Raw genomic sequence first — 16,515 nt, 5'->3', positions numbered from 1 at the left:
ATTACGAAGCAATTGCATGCCAATGGCAGACAGCGCATACACGACTGCCTGGGCCATTTGCTCTTTCCAAGCGGGATGTGCTGGTGATGCGCCCTGCAAGAACTGCAGGAGCCGAAAATTCAAGCGCTGTTCTGTCAAGGTTTGCTGACAGGTACCAGTTTTGTGCTTGGGCTAGTTTACATAGCAGTTCCCGTTTTCTTTCTACAACTTCTGTTCCAAGAAAGTTCAGCAGATTACATGTAATGTTTTTAATTCAGCTCATTATGTGATTGAGATAAAACTTTACCAACATCACGTTGCGTCCAGCATCCTGACCTGCAGACAAGGCTCCCTCTACACTACCTGTGACTGAAGCTCTCTCAAAAGATATGAATCTTCACTGCCGCTACTGCTCTCATTTGCAATGAGAGCAGGGTTTTGTGGTTTCCTTTCTAGTTCCTCTGCATCACACAACCTCAGTATTAGGTTTGCATCATCTTCGTTGTCTCACCGACGCACCACGGGAATGTAACCAGAACGCGAGCCTCCACTTTGGGTGTTCTCTTTTCTTAATTCTGGCATGAATTTACACCCTGACAAGTTGGATCTTTAATATCCCTCCTACACACGCGCACACATAGACAACTTCAGTACCTCCCCCGCTCACACAGCAGATACCCTTAAAAACATGAATCAACGTTTACCCGCAGTTTTCCTACTGTGCTATCTAACTACCAGCAGTTATCGCCAATGTGGAGGAACAAACTCATACACCGCTATGTGGCTGACTGCTCTCCCGTGGTTTCCCTCTTCAAAGTTATCTCCAAATTGTAATGCAGGCTTCAGTAACAGCGAGGAAACGCAGCCCACCAGTTAGGGTAACAGAATACAGGAGACCTGGGCTCTGTTTCTGACCCTCCCCTTGGCTTGCTAGATGCCCACAAATAACGGGTGTTCATCACGAGCCCACCTCCAGTTTTCCCATCCGTAATAATGCAAGAATAATTCTGAAGTTTTCTGCAGAAAACTACAAAATCAATGACATAAGTTACATTTTGTAGCTAGTTGATCATGACCAACAATTGTGTTCTGCCTCAAGTTCCATGCTTTTTTCTAACGCAAAGAAGTATTTCACCAACACTACGCAGGTAACTTCACAGCATGGGAGAGGTGAGAGCAAGCACGCTCGTTAACGATACTTCCCCTTGAATTTTGAAGGTTTCTCTGAACAAGAAACTCAATCTTGGCCTACAGACTGTAATCACATCCCAATTAAGCTGTTCCATCGCTAATATAAGCTTCCCTACTACAGCTACATGAATTTCTGGCCTGTACTGGTCCCCATGTACATGCATACACACACAGTGATCACAGCATAGGACTCAGGTAAACCCTGCATGTGCCTGTGTCTAAGGAGGGTTGGTACCAAGGCGAGATGTTCACTTCCATTCAACATGATCCGTCCTGAGCTGGTGGCAGCCCTCCGGCCGTGCCACCAAAGTGCTCTGGCAATGGCAGCGCCGCAATTCTGCCCAGTCTTCCTGTCAACTGTGCTGAAAAGCAGCAGCAGTAGAAAGAGGTTCAGCTTCACAAAGATGAATTGGCACAGCACAGCTGCAGTCTGCTCGAGCTTAAGGAAGGAGGAAAACAATTTGGGGCTCACATCTGTGCAGCAACTATTAAAGAGAACGTACCCATCTCTATTCCACCAAACACGGACCTAGCTATGCAGCTCGCTCTGGCTGATGACATTAGCTTTAGGAAACTCTCAGCATGTTTATTTTGCAAACAGCATTTTGCTTGAAAATTACAAAAGAATCAGAAGTGCCACTTGCTGTTAGACAACATTATAATGCAAAATGAAGCACAACTATTGTGATGGGAGAACACATTCATTAACTCAAGAGAGTTGGCAGTCTTCTGATATTTAAAAGATTTTTCTCAAATCCAACCCCCTGGAGTCATGTGATGAAAAATCTAAATTTTCTTCCTTTGAAAAAGCATTTTTAAACAGCCCGTGTAACTGCAGGAGTTGAAAGTGACTTACCTAAAGGGCAAATATAATGATTTTAAAATTTAATCTTGAAGCATCATCTATTTTCAGGGCAATATTGCGATTCTGAACATTAGGTTTGACAACTCTGAACAACCAGCATGTGCAACTTCTCTTGCTCATCTCTATATCAAAACCTAAATTACTCTTTGGTTTATCTTTTAAAGACAGCTTAGGACTGCTTAGAAATGAAGACACTGAAATACTCAAAAGCAATGGGCCTGATTTCCACTTCTGTTAAAACTACTTAATTGTGCTGACTTGCAAATGGTTATGATTAACATCAGAATAAAATAGCAATCGTAATCAATAGATCCTTATGCCATATAGTGGTCTTTGGCACTGCTTTAATGTGAAAATCTGTCTTCCCTTTGAGAATATTCAAAGGTGTGCTTTACTGGAAAAGTATCCAGCAGCCTGGGTCTTGAAAAATTTCCTTTCTAGAGGACGTGTCTTCCAAACGGGGCCTTTGTGAAGAGCACAAATGAACGTATGCAAAGTCTCTGATTTCTGCGATAAATGAAATTGGATGTGCCAAGTTGCATAAGAACAAAAAGAGACAGTCACGTCCTTTGTAGATGCATAAAAAATAAAAATAATAAAAAAAACAAGTCTAGGTATCACTTATTTTCTTCATGCACAAAGAACCAGTAGCTTGGTAGAGGTCAAAGAAAAGAAAAGAAAAAAAAAAAAGACAAATCCAAGTTTTACTTCCTCGTAGCATATTTGGGTTTGGAAAGCCACCCTTCGCGCTGCCACCCCAGCTTTACAAAGCACACAGAACAGCCTCGCTTGTCAGCCAGTGAAGGAAAACATCAGCAAGCTGACAGGACGTAGATGAATGAAGCTTAATGACAAATGGGGAAAAAGAACAGAACAACACTGAATCTGGTTTCCTTCTGCCTTCTGCAGTTTGCCTACACAACTGCTAGAGCTACAGTCCTTTCAGTACTGCTAAAGCTAATTAGATCTGCACAGCTAGAATGGAATACATTAAGGTTAAAAAAAATTACCCTCTGAACCCACTAGTACATATCCACAGGAACTATTCATTTAAACCTCAACTTAAATAGGTATTTATCTTTGTGCTCTGAATTCCAATATACTTCATTTTCAATTTAACCTCTCCTCTTTTATGCTTTGTAGAAGTTGTACAAGATCATTTATGCAGAAATCTAATATGTATAAAAAATTCAAACAACTGGAGGAGCCAAACATTTTAAAGGGCCAGCAATCAAACACACGGCCCCCGCCCCACGGAGAGACACAGGCAGAAACCACCAAACGCACGGTAGGAAACGTTCCGCATTTCACGTCCCTGACATCACTGGCAGAACACGAGAAGGCACGGCTAAAGGACAAACGGAGGCCAGACCCTCCAGTAATGTAAACTGGAAAAATAACTCCTCTGGCTGCAAGCTGCCTCACGTTGCCAGACTGACAAATGCTCGCTGAAGTCAGCGGGGCAGCCAGCAAGGGGATGCAACGCTCCCAGTGGGGAGAAGGCAGCAGATACGGAGCCAAGGTGGGGAACCACGCAATTCAAACCCCAGAACCGAGCCGCAGAGCCGGCCGTGCTCTGCTTCCCTGCGAGCCGTGTGTCAGCGTGCTTATCTGTGCGGGGCTGCGCTTCCCTTCCCGACACCCGCAGCTCGCCGAGCAGCGCCCAGCTCAGCACGTCAGGCTGGCTGACCTAATCCCCTGCAGTCAGAAAAATAAAGAATCAAGGACTGTACCGGGGGGATTCATCATCCAGAGATATGTTTCAAGTACAGACACAAACCCTTACGCTTCTTGCCGGCTGAATGCAGCCCCCTTACACAGGTGTAAAGTCACAAACTCTTCTTTGCTAAGAACCGCTGTTCCAGCACTGAGTTACTCAGAGCAGAAGACCAGCCTGAAATCCCCACACAAACGTGCACAGCAAGATGCTCTCAAGACCTTTGCTTTTTCATGCTCCATTTTATAACATTTTGGCTGGGCCCAGAGACTGTCATTTGTACCCTTGACTCACAATCAAGGGCATCTATATTTTTTCAGTCTGAGATGTAGGTTTAATAGCTGTGTACTGGCTCTATTCTGACTGAGTCTCTGCAAGTCAAATTCCTGCTAGAAGCACATGAAAGGTTAGACTGGGTTTCCATCATACACTATCCGAGCTTCTCGTCAATACTAGAGCATATAATGGTCACAAAACATCATTCTTGAAACTTCTGTGAGCAACAGGAAGCTATCATGCCCATTTTTAGACATGAAGTGGTAAGGAGGAAGTATCTCCAATAGCTTGCCAAAGGTCACATATGGGTCTACAGATGACCGTATCTTTTGTACCCCACTCAAGCAGTGCAATCAAGAAACCACCCTTCTTCCTTGTATGATTGTGTAAATAGAGGGGATTTTTACATAGCATAAGTTAGGGATGAAACATTTCTTTCCCGTGGAAAGACCCAAAAAACACAACTACGGGTGAACGTCCACTTCGAGTCATTTGAAGAAGCCTTGTTTAGGGGTATTGCCTCAGCCATTTATTTACAGTAGCAAGACACACTAAATCTATGCAGCAGAGCAAAATAACTAACTGATTAATGAGAAAAACAGCACGTGGCAGTCAGAGCACCTGCCTCAGAATTAGATATAAAATCATTTCAATTTGGCAAACTAAATGCTACAACTATTGTTTAGTAGAAGCCGTCTTAACTCCTTTGCATGAGACAAAATTGTCTCCCCGCTTCATTCCTATTCCTTTTTACACAACCTCAAGTAAGTTTCCTGTGCAAATAACCCAGATGGCTACAAATTCCCAGCAAAAGGCCAAAAAAGGGGAACAAATATAACATGAGATATTAAATGCAAATTCTAAACAATATCTGGCACCTTTTTTCTTGTTTGGATTTACATTGAGTTTCTATCCATTCTCTTTTCTGAAAGTTTTACTACCCCAAGGAGGCTTACAACGTAATGTGTGACAGCAAGCGTAAGTTAGGACAGTAACTTTAAAGCATAACATGCAAATACAAAATATTCTGGATGTAAATCTAACATGGACTTCCCTCTCCAAGGAGAGTGCTCTTTCAGAACACGGTCTGAAAACATGCTCCAGCTTGGCGCTCAAGCACCCACCATGTACTGGTTTCAGAGGCTTGAGCCGATTTTAGTACTCAAATATTGCTCAGGAGAAACAATCTGTAAGGGTAAGCAAACAAAACACCCACCCTGAGCATGCTGCAAACACCGATTAGCTCTTTGCTCATACAAAACACAAGTTGTAAATGCATGTGTCTGGCATATATGGAGAGTGAATACCACCTTCACCTTAGTCTCATCCACTTCAGCAGGCTGTGAGCAGAAAGGCTGTAGCTGATTTTAAATAAAATCACACGTGTGAATGTATCCAAATTTACAATGACAAGCAAATCTGACAAACTCTCTTGTACTACCTACTGAAAGAAATAGATTCCTACAAGTCACCACAGGCTAGAAGAAAATATAAAGGAAGGTAAGTAAAGAAAAAGTCAAGCAGTATGCCTGCCTCATCTTAAAACTGCTCACCTCCAAACCTGCCCCTCAGGAAGCAGCGCGGCAGCTCCCGAGCGTCTGGCAGAGCAGCATTACTGCTGTCGGGCAGAGCACGCGAAGCCCAGAGCTTACTGAAGCTTTAGAGATAAGAGATAAGCAATACTTTATATTTCAGATGTAGATTATGAGCCAGGGAAAAGCAAGCTTAAAAGGTGAATGGCTTCTTTTGGCATTAGCTGAAATCTCTGTATAGTCTCCAACGAAAGCCGACAGTGAGGTCAAGCTACGGTATGGGAATTCTATAGTCGATAAAAAAACTGTTTTTTAAGCCCTGAGTCAGAAAAATTCAATGTGGATGACCACTTATTGAAAGGGTCATCATCCAACAGAGAGCAAATTGCTAGAGCAACAAAGAGCCCAGAAGTATTCCTCAGTTTATAGAAACCACAGAGAAGGGCAAACTCTGAATCCGTCTCCTCCTAGTATTAATCTAGTTTGCCTCCAAGGATCAATTTATCCAGTAGAAACCGCACTGTGACGGTGCAGTCAACGACTTTCTTCCCTGAAATCTGAGCTTAAATCATAAAACGTAACTATTGTTTTATGGCTGCACACTGACATTTAAATATTTCCCTAGGATTGAAATCATAGATCAAATACCGTGCTGACAAGCAAGAAGGGCAGATGTGGGCTCTGCCCCAAGCTGTGTTTTCAGTTTTCCTCGGTGGAACAAGCTTACTTTCTACTATACTCTAGGTGACTGCACCGCGTTCGCATTCTCAGGATGTTTATAGAGGCAGGGCTGAGGAAGAACATTTACAGGTTTCCCACCGACTCCCAAGGCCTGGGTACTTCCCTGCAGGAGAGGAGTTCCCAACGCACCGGGTCTCTGCCTGCCTGGACGCTGCGGTGAGGGACGGGTGGGTCGGAGCACAGCACCAACCTTGCCCCTGTGCTCTCGTTCCAAGCACATCAAAGCAGAGCTCCAACAGGCTCCTCCGCGGAACAAGTAGCAGGACTTCCCATGTATTAAATGACTTGCTGCCAACCGAAGGCAGCTCGCCACGTTTTACTGCAGAACACCCCACTGTGGCGTAAATAAAAAGCTTTTATATCTCAAGGCAAATATCCCTCCCCCTCAAACCTAGCTTTTTGCAACTGTTCCCCATTCTGGTAATCATTCTTAAAGCGTCTGAAGTTATACTCTTCTTCTTCTCACTTGCTCACTTTGGCGCTCCCAAAGCAAAGAATTTGGTTTGCTAATTACTGCAATCAGGGGAGATGGGGAACATGAGGCACAGATGAAAAAGATTGCTCAGACTAGATTCTCTCTTAGCACTTTACCCTTTAGATACATCTGTGTAGTAAGCTCAACACTGAACAGCACTTAACTCAGCCTCAGTTTGGAGTAGGGAGAAATTAATTGCTATGTAATAGGATTCAAATTGGTACAAGGGATCCCATCATTACAGGACAAGAAAGAGTAGAACCGCAGTACATTAGCTGGCTAGCAAAGGGCCTCAGTCAATGCAGTGGAACAGGCGACACCATCGCTGCGACATGATGAATTGATACCTCAGTAACTGTAATTTATTAGTCAGTGGTGCTGAACTAGCATACGAACCAGGTGGAAAAGGACTGAACCTAAGCAGTGTTTGTGGAAGGAATGACATTCCCTTTGCAAGGTCTAACTTGAAATAATTTTACACTGGTGTGAAGATGTGTCACAGCTTAATTCAAGCAGCAGTTATGTGTACCAGAGGATGAAAGTGTAAATCAGTAGCAGACTGGGAAACAGAAGGCTCCCGGTATCAAATGTCAGTGGAGTTGCTCCCTCACTGTGCAACCTTTGACAAGTCACTTGACCTCCTGGTGCTTCAATCAAGGCAGCTACAGCACTGGGTTAGAAGTGAGATTCCCATCAGAAGCCACATTCGTCCTCTGTCCTAAGATCTTCAGTAAACCACAGCCCCCTACCTCCCTGTATTTGGGAACAGACATTTGGATTATTAAATGAGACTGGCCTGTGGATATTTAAAGTCATGTGTGACAAACAGGCTTTATGTAATGAATTATAGTTAAGCTGTGAGAGTAAACTTGACAGACATGCACACGCATTCACATTCACACAAAGCCTAACTGTCCCACTTCCACATGAGCAGCTCTAAGGGAACACCTATAAAGCAAAACGAAGGTTCAGTTGTAGCACGGATGAATGCACCTGCAATGATTTTTTTCCAGGTAGCACACAGACAGGGTAGTAGAGCCCAAGGCAGCAGCGGTTAACAAGCTTGGATCCCCGTGGGCTTACATTCCTGTTCCTCCTCTCTGCAGAAGCCTATGCCTCTGAATATTCATAACTTGTTGCTAAATTAAGCAACCATTCACATGGCTATTAATGCTACACTTCCCTCTTATTTTGCTGGGCAGACAGAATTTTAGGAATTTGGAATGTTCTCCAGTTAGCTTCAGAAAACAGAATGCAACCCAACAACGCTGGATGTGCCAGCACAACTCACCGGCAGCTGCTATTCCCCTCCCACCTTCTGTTAAGGAAAGTCTTTTGGATGTGAGACCTCATTAAGCAGCGATCTACCTACCATTCTCACACCTAGCTGGACCTTAACAGCTCCTCTTGCCTCTTCCCACCCGAGGTCAGGGAGGGCAAAGCCAAGGTCCCCCAGGCATCCGCTCCGGGGAAGATCAGAAGACCACACTGGAGGTGAAGGCCTGGGTCTCTGAGCTAAGGGCAGTACATAAACAAATCCCACTGCTGGGAAGAATAAAAGAGATGAATTCATACTGAATTGCAAAAAAAAATGTTTTTCTTGGCAAGCCAGGGCTCTGACAGCCCTTTTTAGTCCACTGCAATCAGCGTTACGTATATCTCACACGCTAAGCTGCATAACCAAGCGGGTCCATTTCAGAGTAACAGATACCTGAGCCCTTTCGCAGGCATTCATAAGTGGATCTACTCCTTCCTAAAGCTTCCTGAGAAGCCAGTTACTAAAGATGGAAAGCCACAAAATTATACACTCAGTATTTCTAACTAGCTCTTCACCCTAGAAGACCTTTGGAGGGTTTATAATTAAGAAAAAGCTTAGGCTAGAAAATTGGCCCAGTGAGTTTGCTGTCGAGATCCTTCCCTAGGTTTGAACTGCAGAAACACCCGCAGTCTTCACACCTAGTCCCCAAACATGAGGGATGACTAATACCAGCTTTAGATCATCCCCAGCAAGTGCTGGAGCTTTCTGCAAGGCTCTCAGTAGCTTGAATTATTGGCGGGTGCTCAGCACCTCTAAGCAAGCTCTTGAAAACTGAACCTGGCATCCACCCTGGGCACCTGATGTGTAAAAATTACATGGCACGATGCAGAAATACTAGCGTGGATACAGCGACTCCACTGATGCCTTCCATTTGAACCAGTTCATTGTGCTTTGGGTCAGCACGGGGCTAACGTGGCAATCCTGGCTCCAAATTCAGTCAAGTCTCTGTACAGTGTTTTGCAACTTAAGACCAGTCTCTCAAATCTTGCTAGCAAGGCTGAGCAGCAATGAACTCCTCCCTTCCTCTTTTAGATTAAAAAAATCCCTTGTATTTTCCTGTATGATAATAAAATAATCATAATACCCCCTACTTCTGTATATACCTAGCATTTTATGAAGGAAGTAAAAATTTATTATCTCCATGTTACAGATAAGCAGCCAGACAAACGATGGCTAAGTGATTTAGCCCAGCTGCCCAACAATCTAGTGGCTGAACTTGGTAGCATAAACCATTTAACCTCAACAACTCCACTAATTAGCACTGTTAACAGGAATACAGCCTAACTTCCCCTCCTGGACTGAGTTAGTTTTTGAGAAGTAAGAAAAAGGGCTCAAAATTAAATGTGTGCAATATCTGGAAAAGGGAAGAAAAAAAGCAAACACCTCAGATACTCCCATCTGCTAGAGATCAAGACTCTATTCAACTCAGAGATAAAATTATCACATAGAAGTTATTTCCTTATGGAGTGCTACCAGGTGAAAGCCAGTATCTTTTTGTGAAAAGATCCTATCACGTGTTTAGAGTTTTACTTTAACATATGTAGTTTAGCATTGGAAGCAGCTAGTTTCTGAGGTAGCTAGAAGGAAAGATGAACTTTTATTGACTAAATCCTTATTTCATCAGAACAAGCTATTGTTAATACTGAGCAGGAATTAACTGTGCTGGTGCGGCCTCACCTCAAGTTGTGTGTGCGGTTTTGGCATCACAATATAAAAAGGCCATAAAACTATTAAAAAGCATCCAAATGAGGGTATGAAAAGTGTGAAGGGTCTGGAGGGCAAGAAACATGAGGAGCGGCTGAGGTCCCTTGGTTTGCTCAGCCCAGAGCAGAGCAGGCCGAGGGGAGGCCTCATGGCGGCCTGCAGCTCCCTCACAGGGAGCGGAGGGGCGGGCGCTGAGCTCTGCTCTCTGGGGACAGCGACAGGACCCGAGGGAACGGCATGGAGCTGGGACAGGGGAGGGTCAGGCTGGGGGTTAGGGAAAGGTTCTGCACCCAGAGGTGGTCGGGCACTGGGACAGGCTCCCCAGGGACGTGGTCATAGCCTCAAGAGTGCTGGAATTCAAGGAGTGTTTGGACACCACCCTCAGACACAGGGTCTGGGTTTTGGGTGGTCCTATGTGGGGCCAGGAGGTGGACTCATTGATCCTTGTGGGGCTGTTCCAACTCAGGATATCCTATGGTTCTATAGACTAAGGGCTCTCAATCGTGCAGCTGTATTAACAGCCTTTGTTCCATACGAGGACTAATAAATATTCTCACACTATGCTGTTTTAGCAGATACATCTCAGTACGTCCTTAAACTACAGGAAATATCTGATCAATGCAAGTCACACGGGCTGCTGAATAAGTACAAAACAGTCCCAGTTTTCCACATTCTGCAAATGAGTACAGCTGAAGCTGTAGAAATTCCTGTCATTACCAATGCAAGTTAAAGACAGTCTGCCAAAATAAATAAATAACCCTTCAGTGATAGCACACAAGGAAACCTCTCAAATGATCAGAAATCCTATTTTGAGTCCCATTAATGGAGCACAGCATACATCTTGCAAAAGCTTGCACATTTTATTTGCCTGAATCTATTAAAATAGAAGGAACACATTTATTCTAGCAAGACGCATCAGAACACAGAAATGGAGATAAGAGAAAACGGATAACCAGGATTTATGTAAATACTTAAGTGACAGAGGAGCACACCAGATCAAGAAATCTCTGGGATTTGGGCTCTCAACTACCTGAATCCTTACGGTCGTGGTAGTTTCTTGTAAGGATGTATGTGCTTACAAGTTGTGAGTAGTAGAGAGTAACGTGGTTTTTTTTTTTCAAAGCTGGCTCTTTCCAATCGAACTTGCACAAATCTTTAAGAGTCTCCACTTTAGCACCCTCCTAATCCAGCCCTCACCCGTAGGATGCCCCTCAGGGACACCCAGCAGCTGCTGTTCCAAGCTCTTTGGGACCAAAAACTGAGCATGCATGAATGCTTCCCTTGCAGCTGTAGGCAGGGAGAACAAAAATGCAATCCTCCAGGAACTACATCACTACTATTTCGTTACATATCTCACATGGTTGTTTTTGTATTTTTATTTTTTCCATTTTGCAATTGAAATAACTTTTCATAAACCCTATTCTTTCCTATTCTCTCAGTTTCAATAAACAGTTACGAGCCATTTGTCAAGATCGCATACAACTTATTCTGCAACTCTTCTGCCTTTGGCTTTGCCTTAGGCTTACACCTACTTGAGGTGACCCAAGGTTGTCAGACAACATTTCAGTTCCTACTATAGAACACAAATAAACCACACAACCTACCATTTTTGTTGTTGTTTGTTTGTTTTTGGTTTTTTTCCCCTTCTTCTCTGGGACAATGCAGACTCTTTATTACATCTGCTATTACGTGTCCATAACAATGTTCTCTAACAAGCAGCCCTAGGGTCAAACGTGTCCCTTGATCAATTTACTAGAGGTCCCTGGTGCTGCTGCTGTGGGTAGAGTGTCGGGGGGGTAAGGAGAAGAGTTTGAATCCCTTTATTCCTTTGCTTCACTGGAAGCTAAGAAAAAAAAATGCCACAAAGACATTTTTCTGCTCCCTCTGCTCTTGACGAGTCAAGTAAACAGGGAGGGAATATCTAGCGGCAAAGGACTAAGCGCAAGAGACCAGCGTCTGTACACGCATAGAAAAACATACCGTCTATTTACCAAACTACTCATTGCATGAGGATGATTCAGAGCAAGGCTAAGGGAATTATGAAGATGTCGTAACAAAACACCTGCAAAGCTATTTTACATGAGGACAAATAAAAGGTACTCTGGACATGGGTGCCGTGTGGTGTTCTTTAAACAAGGATTTAACTGTTCAGTACAGTGTTACGGTCAAAGCCCTCTGATACGCACTAACACCAATTCAGAGATGCTCTAACCAGTTCCACCATCACGTCAACCTACTCCTAGCTTGTCAGTAAAGCTCTGACTGATTTATCTAGTTTTGCTCAACAGATCAGTATCTACCACTAAGTAATGACTGTACCGAGAAAAGCAGGCTTGGCACTAGCCGACTTATAGAAATCGCATCTTGTTTGTGCTCGGACAGCAGGGAAGGAGTTAATCCCATTGGCCAAAGTGGTTGAGTACCAGTCTTACTCACGCCTGACTGCATGACTTTTGTTTCAAATGTTGTGATTTACTCACAGCTCTACGTGTGGGTTTTAGTCACAGGCTCGCGCTGCCGTTAATGGGAACGGCCCTGCTAAGCCCCGCAGCTCCGCAGGCCTCCAGCTATTACAAGATGACTCTCGGGATTGTCTCTGCTTATTTGCTGCGCACCAATTCCCATCACTTCTGATTAAACATGGTAATTCCTGCAAACACGGAATGAGCAGCCCCTTTAAAAGATTCCCCTCCAGAAGAAAGAGTAGCCTTTGCAAATGACCTATAATGGGTCTAAATAAAGACTGAGCTGTTCCTTACTCATGCATAACTTCATTGCTTCTGTTCCCTCCACACCCTGCCCAGTTGGCATAATTTGCAGAAGGGTTTTGGCACGGACAATTGTAACACCCACATGCTGCCTGAACTCAAAAGCTTGATCCTACAGTCCTTTTCTTTCCAAGCGATAGCTAAATAAGACTTTTATTTTGATAACACAGGCCGTCTGCACTGCAGGTTTCAACCCATGGAGCCTGAACTCCAGCCACATTCCCAGATTAGGACAGCTAGAGTCTAGAGCATCTTACCCCACACAATGGCAAGAGAAGAGAAGGCTTAAAACCTGACAAAGCTCCAGTCTTTACATTTCCTATGGCTGGAACAAAGCTCCATCTGAATGAGCAGACTCCACTCTAAAAACCCAGAAGTTACCATGGGTTTAATTTAGCGCACACCTTGGTGGTGTCCAAAACCAACACAAGAACAAGAGATGAGCGTGGGCCACCAGAAAGTCACAACATGCTTCACAGAGCTTGTGTTCCCCGCTCATGCGACATACCATGAAACAATTTTCATCTGTCTTTCCCTTTAAGCACAGACAGCACCGCCACCGACGATGATACGACAGTGACAAAGGAGGGCTGAAATTCAGACCCAAATTGTTATTCCCCTCAGCTAGGCAGTTATGCACAAGAAACACTGCTTGTAAACACTTCTTTGTCAAACACTCAATTACGAGCTGCTTTATGAACAAAATGAGCCAGTCACAAGGAAAGCAAGAGATGAAAATGGGGAAGCAATGTAAAATGGCATGCAGCCATCCCACCACGTCCCCCAGTAACGGTGTGGGTCGTACTGCTCACTGGAGAGTGGGGACATGTGCTGAGGAAATGCTGAATTCAGCTTTTAAGAATGGGGTTCAGGTTTTGTGGATACAGACTTTGTTCTTTCCTGTACAGATTATTTCCTATGCGGTAAGTAAAGAATAACTTTATTTTTATATTATTGGTTTTGGCAGCATGCACCTGGAAGAAAAATAACACGTACAAATGAGGAGCAAGTTAAAAAATCTCAATTCAGGCAACACTTCTAATGTGGCTGTGTTCCTTTGCATCATCCTCATTTACCTTTACACACTGAAGTTGCTCCATATTAGCTGAAAACTAACTAGAAAATACTTTTCTCCCCCTAACTAAAACTGCAGATGTACTCCACAGCAGACCTACCTGACCAGCTGAACCATCTCCATCTTCCACTTTAAACAACTGAGAGACTAACTCCAAAATGATACCTATGACTGACACTACAGCCAATAAACGTCATGTTAAATTATAAAATATTGCCCTACAGCCAGTCAAAAGTTTTAAGAACCAGCAGAAAGACAACTTTATGAGATCCAGCACCACCTTCCAAGAGCCTGCAATATTACAGCATTGGAAGGCTATTCATCAGCACGCTGTTATTCTAGCTGTGCTGGACAGCATCCACGACTTGATCCATTACTTTGTCCCTGGATTCTTTTAGCAATATTATTCCAGTGGCTAAGATTTCCCTGGAAAAGGTTTTTCCCTTGTTCTTACTATTCTGTGACAATGAGTCAAGAAGTGCCGTAAGAGGAAACAGTGCAAAATGAAACCTATTACTACTCCTCAGCTTTAACTCGCACTGGATTTGCAGCAGCTGAAGGAAGAATCGAGTCTGTGCACCTTCCCCTAGTGCCTAAATCAAAGCCTTTAACCAGGCAAAAGTGAAATGTGGAAGGAAAGGTGAAGCTGAAAGATTTGTTTTTAAATTAAATAACCTGTATGTATTTACGTAATTGACTTTAAACACTAAGTTTCAAAATCCAGCAGCTACCCAAGTAATATTTTGCTTTGTAACCTGAACAGCTCCAACGGCAAAGAAACAAAACTGAGAGGAAGTTACAAGAAAGGGGAAAAAAAAAAAAAAGTGTTTGCATATAGTGATAATAAAAGTTTATGTGTAATTCTTAAATTTAAAAGTTGAAATTCTCCTTGCTAGGAGTTTTTATTCTTTTTTGAAATAAATTAACTTCAAGGCTCAACTTCAGAAGAAATTGAGAATAAATTTACAATGCTAATTCCTGAAAAAACCTACATGCAGACATGGCATATTTCAATTCTTGAATTAACAAAATACCTACCTACCTGCTTCTTAGGATTTCCTCAACCAGTAACCTTGTAAGAGTTTTAAATCTACCACAAACCTCTGCTGGCTTTGTTTAATTCATCTTTTTAGACAAAATAGTGGAGAAAATACTGTGGGTTTTATATACTGGCTTTGCCAAATAAACAGTGCAATGGCAGTCACCTGAATAGCTACCAGTAAGCTGCTTAAATGACTAAAGGAAAAAAAAGTGCTTATTTTACCTAAGAGATGTCTTCTAACCAAAGACGTGCTTACTCAAGCTGCGCATATTCTCAGCAGCTCTTGTAAACCACCCATCACGCAGAAGTATGAAAATCAGCTCCCTTAAGAATCCACACGGCAAAGAGAGGCTGAGGGATGTGGTAACACTGCCCGAGGCTGCAGTCTGAGGCAGGAGCAACTGCGAGGTGGAAAACAGCGTCATCTTTGATACGCTTCCACAAGGAAAGCCAAGCGAGCTGGACCAGTGCCATGAAATGACTTCAGGCGAAGCCCAACAATTGCCAAAGCAGTTCTGCTGCGGCTCCTGATGCACTGCTGCCAGCCACCTTTTGCAGAAATGGAGATCCATGGACAACAGTACGCAAGGACAAGTTCTGCGCATTCAAAGTAACAGTATCACACTAAAGAAATTTAATTCTGCCTCCACCATAAGTAATATTGGGGTATCACTTCCCTCTTTGTTCCTTAGGTTTAGACTGGAGCAGGACAGGTCGTAAGCATGTTAGAGGAAGAATACATCTACCTGCCTCGTCTATGCTTGGTTCTCACTCACGAAAATATCTGAGAGCCTCCCAAAAAAAATCACAGGATGATCGTAAGTGAAGGAGCCATACCCTACCTGCTCCCATTCAGAAACACGCATTTTACTGCAGACCTGTGGTGCAAGCCCTAGAACGGAGGCTACAATTAAATAACAGATGCCAAACTCTTCAGCGAGCACAAAGTGAGGCAGCCAGTGGTTACATCAAGATTGAATAACTCTTCAGACATTTCTTGTCCAAACCAGAAAAACAACATGAAAAGAAGCCACGGTTGCTTCATCTGCTTCTAGGTCCTCGCCTGTTCTGCAGCAACTACCTTAGGCCCAGGAAAAGGGCCCTGCCCAGCTCACGGGACACCTGCGCTGTGCCCTACCCCACCATCACAAAGATATACAAGGAAAACCTCCAGCCTCCATCCAAGGCTCAGAATTTCTTCAAACAGCACACACACCAGCACTAGCCAGAGAAAGAGCTCCACTCAAACAGCCCCGTTTCTGCGCTCCTTTCAGTTTGCTCACACCACGAGACAGACCAGCAGCGCTCCCAGAGCAGCCCCTCTCTTCTCCAATAGCAAACACACAAATAAAACCTCCCAAAAAAATGAGAAGAGGGAAGAAGGTTAAAGAAAGAGGACGTTGTGCATTGTGTCAGCCAATTAAATTCATAGAAAAAGATACAAGTGGTTATAGCTTCCTGTAAATTACTTCATGTAATTAAATCCCCTTCTCTAAATTACAAACCATTTAGCTCTTCTTTTATAACAACGTAACCGATGACCAACAACAACCTTTTTTATAGTCTGATGCCACATAAGTTGTTAGTGATGAAATTTCCCTTTTATTTCCTCCTTTCAAAAGGAGCCACTGTAATGCTATTCACTCACAGCTACTTGGAGAATATCGGTGAGAAAAGAGGATTGCTTTATTTTCCCTTATTCTGAGGCTGAGGCTGTATTTAAGCAAGCGTGGCCTATCTGAGGGTCCTCATCAGTCCTCTAGTTGTAGACAGAGAAGTTAAAGGTGACCTGCAAGGGTTTCAAAGCGGAGTTACAACCACTTTCATGTTTC

The 16,515-nt window shown here is 43.5% G+C and overlaps 1 protein-coding gene across 24 annotated transcripts in view; it reads right to left on the bottom strand.

Moving 5' to 3' along the window:
* FBRSL1 (fibrosin like 1) overlaps positions 1-16,515 on the bottom strand; it is a 518,655-nt gene that overhangs the window by 357,390 nt on the left and 144,750 nt on the right. The window contains exon 1 of one of the 24 annotated variants that reach the window (XM_080558962.1): positions 1-16,515. This exon is cut by the window's left edge and continues 15,244 nt beyond it. The exons of the other annotated variants lie outside the window; for them this stretch is intronic. The gene's annotated coding sequence lies outside the window, so the exon portion shown is untranslated. 24 annotated transcript variants of the gene reach the window in all.

Source organism: Anser brachyrhynchus (assembly GCF_964034855.1).
Source record: "Anser brachyrhynchus genome assembly, chromosome: 17".
Taxonomy (NCBI): domain Eukaryota; kingdom Metazoa; phylum Chordata; class Aves; order Anseriformes; family Anatidae; genus Anser; species Anser brachyrhynchus.
This window is presented reverse-complemented; position numbering and strand designations above follow the sequence as displayed.